Source organism: Mytilus edulis, chromosome 5 (assembly GCF_963676685.1).
Source record: "Mytilus edulis chromosome 5, xbMytEdul2.2, whole genome shotgun sequence".
Lineage (NCBI taxonomy): Eukaryota > Metazoa > Mollusca > Bivalvia > Mytilida > Mytilidae > Mytilus > Mytilus edulis.
The window spans coordinates 87,629,906-87,644,557 of NC_092348.1; the positions used below are offsets into that span (position 1 = coordinate 87,629,906).

Consider the following 14,652-nt stretch of genomic DNA (forward strand, 5'->3'; position numbering starts at 1 on the left):
GAACAAAAGCATGTTTAACAGCTGGATAGTTTTTACCTGTGAAATGTTATCTGTCTTATAAAATCAAGTTGTAAGTCATCTTTTTATATAAATGAATATATAAAAAATAAGATTGAAGGAAAAATTTCACTACAAAATAGATTCAGAAATATATATTAATATCTTTAAAATATAAATTGCTCATAATTACCTCCCTTTGATAAATTATGCAAATTTGGTCTACCTTTGTGAAGTATTTTATAATTATAGTCAGGTATATATTGATTGTGAGTAACTTACATAGTAGTTAATGGGACTCTATTTCACACGGTTCTGTGAAATATAGTACGGCAAATATAGACCGGTACATACTATCTGCATAACACAGATAGATTTTCACTCCTCTGGAAAAAATCAACCTGTGAAATACCATGCCTGGAAAAAAATTACCGGGACAAATTATCCTCAGGATAAAATATCACAGAGGAAGAAATAAACTGTTACACATTAACCATTATGTTACTTGATGTTCTAGCAATACACACAGAACGGAGACTAGTCAATCTTTGTGAATTATTTTTCATAGGATAGGAGTAATTGAATATGTGTATATAATCAATAATTAAAAATAGTTTTATTTACATTAAAAAGGAAAAGTTCTTATGTCTTAAAAATGCATTTCATGGCGAGGTACAGAAAATATACAGTAAACAGTAGACTATAGATATAGGTGAACTAGGTACAAGAGAACTCTAAATCTTAAATACTACAAACCACCTCTGTTCTATGTAAGATAATGATATAACTGGACTAGAAATACACACAACCTGTAATTAACTGCCTTTACAGCGCTTTCGCGCTTTGATTGATGAAGTTGAAGTCTAATCAACTTGAAACTTAGTACATATGTTCTGTATGATATGATCTTTCTAATTTTAATTCCAAATTAGAGATTTAACCCCATTTTCACGGTCCACTGAACATAGAAAATGATAGTGCGGATGGGGCATCCGTGTACTGGGGACACATTCTTGTTAGACCTGAAAGGAAACTATACTAACCTTACCAAGCCTCAATTTTTGTGCCTCCTTGCAGGTTTTTTTTTTAACCATTTTGAAATGAAAACTTATACAAGTTTAAACAATGTTCCATCTGGAATTTTGAAGAGTGAGATATTTGCCTACCATTTGTGACTAATTTTATTTTATAACTGCCATGAGAAAATGGATATTGTTTTTTTGCTCATGTAAGAAATATGTTATAAACAAATTAAAACTGTATTAAAAATGTGTTAATCCAAATGTAACTTATAGCCTACAGATAGAAAAACATCGTGTAAACTATGTAGTTATTGTCAACCCTTTCATTAACTTAATGCATTTGACAATTTGCCTCCCCATTTTCAATCAAGAATGAAATACTTCTAATGCATATTATGACTTTGCAAGTTAATAATGTCAATTTCAGTGGAGGGTTCCTCATTACCTAACTGATAAACCTATTAGAGTTTAATATTAACAGCAGAAAACATTTTACTTGAAAAATCGGTACTTCCTGCTTAAAAAGCCAAGGGCGGAAAATCATGTCATTCTGTACTACTATTTAATTTGAAATTATGTTGAACATTCCCGTAAGCTTACGATAAAAAAATTATCGTATTTAATTTTCCTGATGGTGATCTACTGGAAACATTTTTTATTTGAGTTTAAATGGAATAGTAATCATGGTTTGAGGTGATTTTATAAACATGTTTGTGGTAGAGCAGGGTTAAACATTTTGTTTTAAGGGTTATATATGCAGATTATTATTGCTTGATTCCTTGATAAATATATAACCTTAAGAGTGAACAAGAAAATAATAATAAAAAAAAAAAAAAAAAAATCAATTGTATTTTGAATGACTTGTATAATAGTTGAATTGAATTGAACTTGAATAAACTAGAATTTTGAACATGGAAATTTATTGTTCATGTTTCAAAGTAGGATTTCCATATTTTTTCTCTCATAAGATGTTTTATTGACTAGCTTATAGATGTTGTAAAAAAAAAAAACTAAAAAAGTTTCAACTAAATGTGAAACTGTGCATAGTGAACTGATTTTGCATGATTTTAATTTTTTTTCCAGCCACAAAACTCTAAAAATTTATCAAAAAGACCAGATTTACAGCAAGGATCTGGAAATGTTTCCACTCAATTTCTGCCATGAGATAAGTTCAAAGTTGGTGCAAGTTTCACAAACAAAATTGTTGAAATCGCACTAGATTCATAGCAGTTATCAAGAATAGTTGAGGGAAGGCAACAGTTTAAAAATGAAACAGTTCTAATGACTCAAAACGGTAAACTTCTTGGACATCACTAACTCTAATGATTCAGCGCCCTCTATCTGTCAGTGTCCTTGAGAAAAGTTCTTTGAAAAATGAAAATTCTCTAAATGTGGAATGTTATCAAACAATTTGTATCAATATTTAAAAGACTTTAGGCCCCACAATAAAATTGAATATGCTGTCAAAATACATTGACTGTATTGATTTACCTGTTGCTGGAGTAAATACAAATGATTATTGATATAGATTCTTTAAGAGTTAAATGAGTATGAAAACTGTTGTAAATAGACAATCCCATATATTCAGGCAATAACCTAATAAAGTAGAAATGTATTAAATACAACAGTTGGGTCGGTATAAAAAAATATGACAAGTGTAAAAATGGACCTGTTGGTTCTCACGCCTCCCTTGTCATATACCGATACATCTTTCCTTCACAAGATAAAACCTAATTAATAAAATCTTCAATATGAACAATTCCATTTATGTACTTTGTGGCCAGAAATATGACGAGCATCGTTGAATGAATCAATCTGACAGATTCTATTATATATGTTCTGAGTGAGTAATCGCCATTCTGATTACTGTGTCCAAATTGAAACGATACTATCTTTATGCATGATCCTGCCACCACGATATAACCTTCTTATAAATATACATCATTTTTTGTGTTAATCCGGGCAACAAGAGGGCATTTCTTCCAGTTTCTCATTTAGACAGCTAATTTATAATTTCCGCTTGTTTTGCTGATAATGTTTGGGAATTAAGTTTGGTTTATCTGTGTTTTCCTCCCAACTATCATCAGCTGATGATTTTGTGATTGATTATTAATCAATGACTCTACGTCAACGACACCCTTGATTAATACAGTACACTACAATAGTACTAATGTCTGTATCCTTTGTCAATAGTTTGTATACACCCTATACTTACTGATGTTCTATTCTACTCTGACCTTTGTGTTGTGCCAGTTATTATTGATACAGAGAACTGTCAGTATAATTTGTCTGAAATGAGATTGGAATTTCCTCATGGTTTGTTACATATTAGATAACATTGTCTGGCGGTATTTCCATAGATCAAATGATTGGTCAGTGATAGGATTGATTGATTAATAAGTTTGCAAATTGAAGAAAAATTAGCTCGCCTAGTTTGTATGGAATTGGTTAAGGAACCATGTTTGTTTGGTTACAGAATGAGAGATAAGAGTTTATTAGTTCAGGAGGAGAAATAAAAGGAGAAAAATTGTTCCATGAGAACATTTAACAAGCCTAATACTAGATTTGATGTTTTAATCAGCAGAAAACTTATACAAAGTTGCAAATGGATTATACTCACTTTTTTGTGTGTATGCTTTACCGTTTGTATATCTATCCACTTATGAATATGTATAAGGAATATGTGTTCCACCCAGCCTTAACATTCTTGCCACAGTACACTTAGTGTAATTCAGCATAATATACTTCAAATAGTGTTGAACAGTTCAGTCTAAATCAGGATGATATCTGGTTTCTAAATCAGTAAATGTGCTAATCAACTTATTTAAAAGAATTATACTCCTTGGAAAAATTAATTCTATAGAAAATAGCATTGTAAGTGCTCTCTTGAGTACAATACTTCCCAGATATTTATGAAATTTATATTGAAGGTTAATACAAGAATGTTTTGATCAGTGATTTGTACAAGATTTCTGCCCTTAATATTGTAAATTCTATAGAAAAATGTTAGTGCCCTCAAATGTCCAATTATTGCCAGATAACAATAATTTATATCAACAATTTATATCAAGAATGTCTCAAATGATTTAAAAAATCAGCACTTATCAACCATTTTACATGATTATTCCCTTTAGAAACATTAATTTCATAGAAAATGACAATGTAAGCACTCTCACACCTACATTTCTTTGAAGGATTGTTATGTTTATATCAAATGTTAATACAACAACCTGAGTTAGTTTTTAATGTGCTAGTTCACAGGGTAACAGACTGGAGAAAGACTTGTCACCATTCTTGGACTAATTATTCCAACTGAATCATTCTTTGGTCTTACTTTTGTTGCCATGAACAGACGACATCAACCATCAACGTGGGACACCTCTGAAATAGCAAACATATAAACAAAGACAAACAACATTGAACAACACGTGTGGACAAACTTGGTACAGGCACAAAAGTTGGTGCTGTTGATTAAACCTGTTTTATGCATAAACCTCCAACTTAGACTTTCAAGTTCCATACGTCACAAAACTTTTAACACAATAAAAATCATTCACATTAAATTTACTAACATGATAACCAGTAACTGGAACAAGAAAATAAAAATGGCAAATAATCTAGAAAGCGGGAGCAAATGAATAACATGTCTGTAGCGAAAGAACTAAAACTAGTTTAAATATATATCATTTACCAGTGTTTTAATTTTGGTTTACACTACAATGTCCGAGAGGTATGGTGAGAAATACTGCCTGGGACTGAGTTTAAAAGTTTAAAGAAATGACACAATATGGTAATGTTGACCAAACTTGGTGAAGTGCTTGATCTTTGATTGAGATTGATCTCTTTATAATTTCAGGGTTTTAGGTCCAAGGCTTAGTGTGAGAGAAATTGCCTGAGTCTACATCAACCTCAGAAGAATGTATATGAATAGTTATGGATGAACCTACTGGGTAAATAGAGTTCACGGTGAGAGGTTAAGGGTCTTATAAAGATTACAACAACTTGCTGTATAGTGCTTGCTTGTTAAGTACAGAGTAATTTTGCACATATTCAAGATGAAATTAAGATGAGATTTCTGAAACAAAACATTGACAAATGCAGTTCTAACTTGATTTGATTAGAGTTATATGATATGCAATGGCATTGATTTGGAAATGGCTTTCTTACAATTTTATGCTTGGTAGGTTTTGTTAGATGTAAGCAACTTTAGAAATTGTCCAAAAAGACATATTGTCTATCAAACAATGTGTCTATAGCCATTAAATATTTGAATGTTGTTCTCAGTAACTGTTAACCAGAATTACGTCAGATTTTGTCAACTGCTTCACTGTGATGATTTGCAATGTGTCAGGCGTTTGAGGATCTGCTAAACACCTGATTCCTGGTTACTGATACTTTAAATTAGGAGTTTTAGTATCAGTTAAGCAACTTATTGTATTATTCTAAAATTATTACAGTGTTTTGGGATAAAAAATATAACAGTGGTTATTTTAAAGTTTCCACTTTGCTAGAACTATATTCTCTGACCTACTGTACATTAATTGTAGCACACTCAAAGTTCTGTAGCTTCATTTATTTTTCGGGAATGAAATAAAGTTGAATTTTGGTGGATATTTGATTTGTGTTTTTACAAAAGACTGAATACAAGTCAATAGACAATTTGTACTTGGTTGACCTTTTAAATCTGTGGCTCATATATACCAACAAAATCCACCTATTTAATTGGTATCCAACTAGCAATAAACAGGGTTCTCGCTAAGGATTTTTGAAGGCAAGTCCAGGGATTCATCATTTTTAGCCATGATGAGTCCAACAGAAAGAAGAAAATATTTTATTGCAATATAATGTAATATTTTAGTCTCCATTTCCTATTCATGCTAACACAGCAATGAAATGACATTAAATTCAGATCACTTTTAAACTTTTGCTATAAAATGATGATATTTGTGTTTAACTGTGTTCAGTTTATACAAAATATTTCAATCTTGATGCATCTGTGGACTCACCAGTTTTGAAAATGGTGAAGCCAGACAGATTTTGATGAGTCCAGGACTCATGGACTCACCTTAGTGAGAACCCTGAATAAATCCACAGTACCATATATTCCAATATTCAAGTAATAAGCAAATTGATTAATGTACTAATGGGATCCACCATTTGTTACAATAACATATCCAAATAATTTTGTAGTAAACAATTACCTTTATTTGATCATAAAACAAAATTGTATATGATATACAGTTAATTTGTAAAAGTCATATTTTCATATTCTGAAATATTAACTGCTTCCACAAAAGTCAGATTGTAATTTGATTTCTTGTAAGGGAATTTCATGCATTGTAACTTTCATTCTATTTTCACATAGGGTAGTTATACAAATAACTATAGCTATGATACTATCTCTAATGAAATTAAAAGTCATTATACAGGTTGGCGGCTATATAAATTAATTCCCAGCGGAAGTTTAGTTGTCATTACGATATCATCAATTCTCTAATTGACTATTTATGATTATCCCCCTTCCTTATCAAATAATATTTGTAAACCATCACATTCGCTAATCGAATTTAGTTCCGGTTATATTTGATAGATATGCAATTTAGCTTTCGTCTATTTGGAATAGAAATGTAGAACAACTTGAAGCAAGATCAGCTCCATCATTATTTTTTTTATTTATTTGAAATGTTGTGAGATGTGTAAATCTTTATAGATAGTTACATCATATAAAAATCTGAGCAATGTAACTTAATTTAAATCACTGGTTTTGAGATGAACAAAATTTTATCTGAAGTACAATGTAAGATTTTCTTGAATGATTCTCGAGAATGATTGAAAAAAAATCATTTACATGTGTGCAAACAGTCAGTTGGTTTCATTTATTGTTTGAAAAAAAAACTTGAATGTTTAATCTTCATATAACTACAAGAAGGAAGAAATACCTTTCTAGTTGATCAATGTTTGTATTTGAAGAAAAAAAAATGTAATGTATATGTAACATAGGATAGAAAGAAATTGTTATTAAAAAAAGTTATTTTAATGACTTATAATTATTGTTCAGTAGAAGATCATGTAATATTTGCCACTGGATGATAATCAATCCAAAATCACTATTGTTCAGTACTAGTTGTACAGAGCAAGGTTGTCCGCGCTCCAGACTTGCCCTAGTCCTGCGTTTATTATTTATTGCCGAGTTTATGAGCTTCGATCCTTACTTGGAAGTTGACAAGTTGTACTTACAAAGATTGTTTCTTTTTATGGTAAACTCTTTCACTCTATTGTTTATTATTTAAAAAATTAGAATAGGATTTTTTAGGGTATAATGCGAAAGATCAAAACTTTTTAAATCTTCTGTTGCATTTACTTCAAGGTAAATAGGGTCAAATTTATGCTAGAATGACTAGACTATAAATAAACAGAAGAGGTTATAATTTTCATGTTTTTATTATCCAATTAACTTACCTGTCCCAAGTCAGGAGCCTGTAATTCAGTGGTTGTCGTTTGTTTATGCGTTACATATTTGTTTTTCCTTCATTTTTATTTACATAAATAAGGCCATTAGTTTTCTTGTTTGAATTGTTTTACATTGTCTTATCAGGGCCTTTTATAGCTGACTATGCGGTACAGGCTTTGCTTATTGTTGAAGGCCGTACGGTGACCTATAGTTGTTAATGTCTGTGTCATTTTGGTCTTTTGTGAATAGTTGTCTCATTGGCAATCATACCACATCTTCTTTTTTATATTTACATTTAAATTGCAGTCTCTGTGCCAATAGATTGTTGCAAATTAAGTGGAATGACAGAGTTATATGTAGCTGTTGTTGTTTTGATTTCTGAGCTGTATTTTGGTATTTGTTCAGATCTCAGTTACTGTCTCAATTTGTTCCAGTTTTTACCTTTTCTGCATTTAAGAGATTGAAAGTTGTTATAGCATTACTTTTTGAATTTTCAGATTAGAATTCTAATTACTTGCTTGAACAGCATTAAATTTAAAATATCCCATTTTAACTTGGAAGTGACAGTGAAGAATACTGTTCGTGTGTTCTCAGTGGGAATAAGATTTGTTTCATTGTGGCTATACACACAGATAGAAGGTTAACTATATTCTGTGTATACCATGATTTTAGAATTTACCTGTCTGTCTGTCAGGGTTAACCTGCCCTTGACCTCTTTTCTTAGTTAATTGTAAATTGGTAAATGTAATGTTTTCATACTGACCACTTAGCTCACTGGGTTTATATTTCAATGCCTGCCCCTTTGCTGCCTGGGGTTACACAAGGCTGCTCCAGATAGTAGAGTTTCTGGTCTCCAGAGGATTTTTATCAGGTAGTTAAAGTAAAACTTGTTATCTGAAGGTTCAGGATAGTACATGGATGATGATGGTATGACACTGTGTGTTACACATTTCTTGACGTAAATCAAGGCCATGATGATAATTCATCAAACATGTATTTACCTTTGTGCTTTGAGTGATAATTGCAACAGTAATTCATATCAAATGTAGAATTATACAAAAATGTTGGAAGAAATTTGTTTACTGGAATGTTCTCACAACATGAGAAAATGTTATTTTATTGTCATTTGCCACCTAAAGCATTTATCACTACAAAGTTATGTAATGTAATCACAATATCGGCAGATAAATGACTAATTTACCAAAAAAGTATACTTCATTTAATCATAGATGCATTGATTGGAGCACAACAAATTGTCAAAACAGATAGATTACTCACATTTTTTACGGACAGAATAGATTCATTATGATACTTTTTTGTTCACCAAAGAAAAAAAACCACAAGACAATGCTAAAGGCTTTAGACCTCATTCTGACATTTAAATTGTCATATGTTTACATATAAAGTTGCAAAATATTTAGAAATATTGGCAAAATCTTATAATCAATGCTAAATTTGTTTCAAAAATGCAGTTAGTAATTGAATGGATTTGATTTTTTTTCCCAACCTGAATCATTCATATTGTTCAAGAATAGAACATAGAATACACCAGTTTTAAGGAAATCCTTTAATTGCTATAAATAAGAATAGGAAGAGAATTATCTCTCGTCTAGCTATAAGAAAATCTAGTTAAATCGGCACAATAAACAGTAACCTTATTACACCCTTCCTGTCATTTTCTATTTGTTTCCTACATTTTTTTCTACATTGATTTTTTAATCCACTTATTTAAACCAAAACATAATTATATTTTTTGGACATCTGGTAAATGAGAAAAGTAAAGATTTTTTGTTTACATTGTGAGCCACCTTCTTTTAGAAATCTTAAAAGAGATTTCTGGTTGAAAAGATGTTTTAACGAACAAAAGCTATAAAAGTCCATTGGTGAATGAATAGTGAAGGAGGTTTAAGGGATCAATTTGAAAGGTTACATTTAAGCGACTAATAACTGAAGTGGACAAAAAGATTTAATTTTGTGTAACAATCATTGATTTGGCTAGTTTGAAAGCATGCCACCAGCAGGAGATTCATCAATCCCATTGTATGCATTTAAAAGTTTTTAAGCTGAAAGTTGTATTTTCCTAATATATGACATGTGTTACATTTTTAGACGCATGCAAACTCTGGTATTTTGACAAGAATGAAAAATGTTGTGCTTAAAAGGCATGCTGCTGCACATAAATAGAATGACATAAATCATAAACAGTCTAATGTAATGACCTTTAGCATAAAATGGGTGTTTAAGACCTATAAAGACTGTTTAATGATACATTTCAAACAGAGTCCGATTGTACTTTCCGCAGTATGAAGGGTAAGAAAATGTATATATGTATAAAACATCTTCTTTATAATTTTTGTAAAATGGGTATTAATGTTTATGTAATAGGGATCATCAGACAGGATAAAGAAATTGTACTAAGATACCTTATAATTATATATATATATAGGTGCATTATAGTACAAGTTGAAAATAAACTCATCATAGATACCAGGACTAAAATTTTACACTTACACCAGACGCGCGTTTCGTCTGAAAAAGACTCATCAGTGACTCTCGAATAAAAAAATGTTTAAAATGCCAAATAATGTACGAAGTTGAAAATATAACAGTTTTCAATATCATTCAATGATTTTGTGGAATATTTAGTGAACTTTTTATTATTATTTTTACTCTGATAACTTATGTGTAAATTATACCACAAAAGATACAAAACATTATATACTGTATTCATCATTCAGTTGCCAGTCTGAGGACACATATTAGATAATACACTCGTACCTTTAGACCTCACTGGAAACTGCCTCACTAAAATTACTTTCATTGAGGAGACTATTCTGGAATTGGGATTAATAAAGTAGTCTTTTTATGGCTCGCAACAAAGTTATTGGTGCCATATAGTTTTACCCTTGTCTGAAATTCCGTAATTCCGTCATTCCGCAACAAACCCTTATACAGATTTTTTTTTTTTACGGGGCCATTCATGTCGCTTTGACATATCTATTTTTTCTTAATATCAAATTATACTACATGGAAATGCCAAGAGGTAAATAAAAAATCACAAGTTGAAGAGAGGCAGACAACACATTGATTGGTCAAATGAAAATAGAAAAAAACGATAAAAAACAAAACCCAACTGTTCATAGAATGCTACACAGAAAGATACAGGTTGAGCAATACCAACCCCCAAACGAAAACTGGGAGTAATTTCAGGTGTTCAGAAAGTTAAACAGATCCTGCTCTTCCCTTGATTACAGTCATGTTAATCATGGCATTACAAATTGTGTGATACCTTCACCATAGAGAATATCTGAAAGGAGGTATGGATAAAGACGAAACATTTGGAATGTATCCTTGATATCATTGATAAAGAATCCATAACTGTTAATAAATCTTGATAGTGTTAACAATAACAACTCACAAATAAGTATTGCATTTTTTGAAAAATCTTCTAGAAAATCTTGCTGTTTCCCAATGAATATACACTTTTAAGTCACATGCATGAAATGAATTAAAGTGTTTGATCTCCATTTATTTAATATTTCAAAATAAAAAATGTACACTATCAAGTACTGTAGATTCATTATTATTTGTGAGGTACCGATTTTATCAAAATTTTTATGGAAATACAATCAACCAAGAATTCAAATCTATAACAAAATATCAACTTCCTTCAAGTACTGCAGTGTATGCAGAATTTTTGAAAACCACAAAACAAAAAAATCTGCATTAATCAATGTAAGTTGGTACCTGTTAAAATGAATGAATTCACAGCTTCATTAATGTCAAAGTTGAGGGTAATTCAAATTTTTTTTCATTTTTCTGAGTTCTCTTTTTTGTTGTTGATTTTGAAATCTTTTATTTTTATATTTTTTATGTTGATATTGTTTTTACTTTGAATAGATTTCCTGCTCTTGATGATTATGTAGTGAATTCCATTGTCGAAAAAAAGGACAAAGTCAGTATGATTATTACGTGTCATTTCTCTCTGTGAAAATAGTGAAGTATTGGAACCATAGTCTTCATTCCATGTTGATTGAAAAGGTTTGTTTCTTAATTAGAATGTTATTTAATAATCTATTGAAGCTTGAAAAAACTCCCGCTATTCTCTATATATATAAACTAGACTGTTAAATATCATGTCTATGGTTAGGTTTTCCTTGACTTGCTGCTCACCGAGAATACATTTTCCTAAGCATTGAATGGAGACCTCTTCTGATTTAACTTCTATCCTGCTGTAAACAGGTTGTTAAAAAGATTTCAAATCTTTGATCTTTTTTTACGCTTGACAGAATTTTGCATCGATTAACGGAAAATCTGAATCCGAGAGTGGAAATTTGATCTCTTTCCCATTGTGTAGGCAATAGTATTCCTCCCCATGCAACATGATGTTATGTTATTAATTGGCTAGCAAATGAACTGTGCTCATCTGATGCAGGAAACGTGAAAATGGATTTTAGTTAAGTGAACATTTATATTAAAGACGAAAATCTGACATGGAATGAGTGATGAATCTTTATGTTAACTGGTGTGGAACTAGCGTACATGGAAAATCTTTTGACTATCGTTGTGGTAACTTCTGGGAAAGCTAAAGTTGTCTCTTTTTTATTAAAATGGAGATTTTAATGTTTCAATGAAATCAAATGTTGTTTTGTTGCCATGCTTTAGCAGTGAACTTAAGAGTTAATGAAGGAATGAAACACTCTTATTTGAAAAAAATTCTAAGCAAAGAATTGCGTAAATTTTATTCTATTTTTTCATCAGTTTTCATGAAATATTGAGATTTGATGAATAAATTTCTGAAACAAAGAGTTTTTTGTTTTTGATTGATCTGTGGAAATTTTCACATATATCATTTTTACTCCAATTTTGAAGTTGAAAATGTTTTTTTCTTCTGTTTTTGGAATTTTCTTAACTACTCTCAATCTTACTGATTTTATTATTGATAGGATGGATGTCTTGGATTTGTATCTTGGAATATTTGCCACTGGGTGTTAATTGAGAACAATCAATCAATCATGATTTCTATCAAAAAGTACCAAGAGAATTCAACCAAAATTGTAGCTTAAACTAACAACCCACATTTGTAAGAAAAAACAAAAATAAAAAACATATGTTAAAGAATGATTGTTTGCCCTTTTATATGTTATAAATCTAAAAAAGGATGATAAAAAGTCATAGAGAAAATATGTAAAAAAAAAAAGAAAAGCCAAAGCTGGACAGAGAGAGAGAAAAATCCCCAAAGCCATTATTAACATTAAGATTGAAAAAGACTGATCTCACATGTTCTGTTGTCTGTTTGGATTCTTAAGGCTGCCTTATTTTGTTTACACAGGCTATTGTTATGGTCATTAAACCTCAAACAGAATGATAATACACCAAATTAATATAAAAATTATAATAACATTATGTGATATTAATATTTTCACCAGCATATTTTTTCCTTTATGTAATTTTGAAAGCATGATTCACTGAAGTGTAATAACCCTTTTAATTTCTTTATAAGATATCTTTTCACATTCTTGACAATGTTGACAGGCCATCTCATAATGTTTTTGCAATAATGTCATATCTCTAACTGTGAATGATTTCAAAATTATAGCTATAATTCAGACTAGTTCAATCGTTAACAGTTATATCACTGTAAAATTAATTAATTTTTTTAAACACTGTCGACTGTGTTCAGGATTTTATGCATAAGTAACTAAATACAATATAATAGAATTGTAAAGGATAACTTTGTTATTGACAGATGTTTAAGGAAGTGAATTTATTTTCCAAGAGTGTAAAATACCCCACATTTATCAAATTTCTAAGCCATGGAGAATTTATGTATGTCAGATATTGGTGATGACATAAAACCTCTCTATTTGTAAGCTAAGAACATAAAATGTCCCCAAACTATTTCAATTTATATTAGTTTAATTTAACTTCGTTTACCTTTGTTTTATTATGTACAGTCTAAAAAGGGGTAGAGTTGCAGTATGGGTAGAATATGTGAGCCAAAATTTGTTCCTGTGAAAAAAGTTCCAGTGGAACTAATATCACAGGAAATATGTTCTGGGAGAACTTTTTTCATAGATAATTTCAATATAATTTGTTCCATCTCTATCAAATAAGTTCCACACTTTACCTGGTGAAATAAGTACCGGGTTGGTGAAATTTGTTCCTTACCTAGTGAAATAGGTTCCAGGTTTATGACATTTGTTCCGTACCTGGTGAAACAAGTTCTGGGTTTGTGAAATTTGTTCCTCACCTGGTAAAATAAGTTCCTAGTCTGTGAAATATGTTCCACTGGTTAAACAGGTTATCTTATATGCTGAACATTTGTCATCAATGAGTTTAAAGTTATCATTCAAGTGCATTATAAAAATAAGTATAATATATTGATAATATAATAAATGAGAAATGTAATTCATCCAATAAGAATCTTATGGACTATAGCAAATGTTTAATTATAAACGTAAAAAATATCAAAATGACAGTCCCACTTTAAGCAGAAAAGAGTAGGATAAGAAAAATCTTTCAGAAAAAATTAAAGTCAAAGAACATGAACATATGAACTAATTTGGAAAGGACGAAATAACTGATTAATGATTGCAAAAGACATGAAGAAACAAAAGACACACTCTTTTGAAACTGTTCCATGACAAGTACATGTATGACTAGAAACAGGGCCATGACAGTTAACAAGAACCAAGAAGGAATACCACATAAAACATAGATACAAATTATGATAAATTACCACCACTTTATTCTGTAGAACTTTACAGTCATGCCTAAAATTGCACATGTATCCCATGCCAGCACACTCAGTACAGCATTTAGCTTGCTTTATAATTTAAGTGTAACAAGAAAATGTTTCGCTGTGCAATATGTTGCAAAGGTACTTATTTCAGTGAAAATAGGTTTGAGAAGAACTTATTCATTGGTTTCTTTGAAATATGTACATATTGGTCTTAAACTAATATCACAGGAACTTATTTAAAACTTTTAATATTAACTGGAACAAAATTCATGAAGCTATGATATTTGTTCCGGAACTTATTTCATATTTGGTCAAAAAATTAGTTCCGGAACAAATTTTACAGTGCTGGAACATATTTTCTGTGATATAAGTTCCGGCGGTACATATTTCCTATGATATTTGTTCCAGCGGAACAAATGTCACGCCGGAACATATTT

General features: G+C 30.5%; 1 protein-coding gene across 1 annotated transcript in view; it reads left to right on the forward strand.

Annotated features, from left to right (window-relative positions):
* Positions 1-4,872: 4,872 nt before the first annotated feature.
* The window catches only part of LOC139524717 (roundabout homolog 1-like), a 192,883-nt gene continuing 183,103 nt past the window's right edge, over positions 4,873-14,652 (forward strand). Inside the window, exons 1-2 of the mRNA XM_071319737.1 lie at positions 4,873-4,985; positions 11,371-11,511. The gene's annotated coding sequence lies outside the window, so the exon portion shown is untranslated. The remainder of the gene's footprint in view (positions 4,986-11,370; positions 11,512-14,652) is intronic.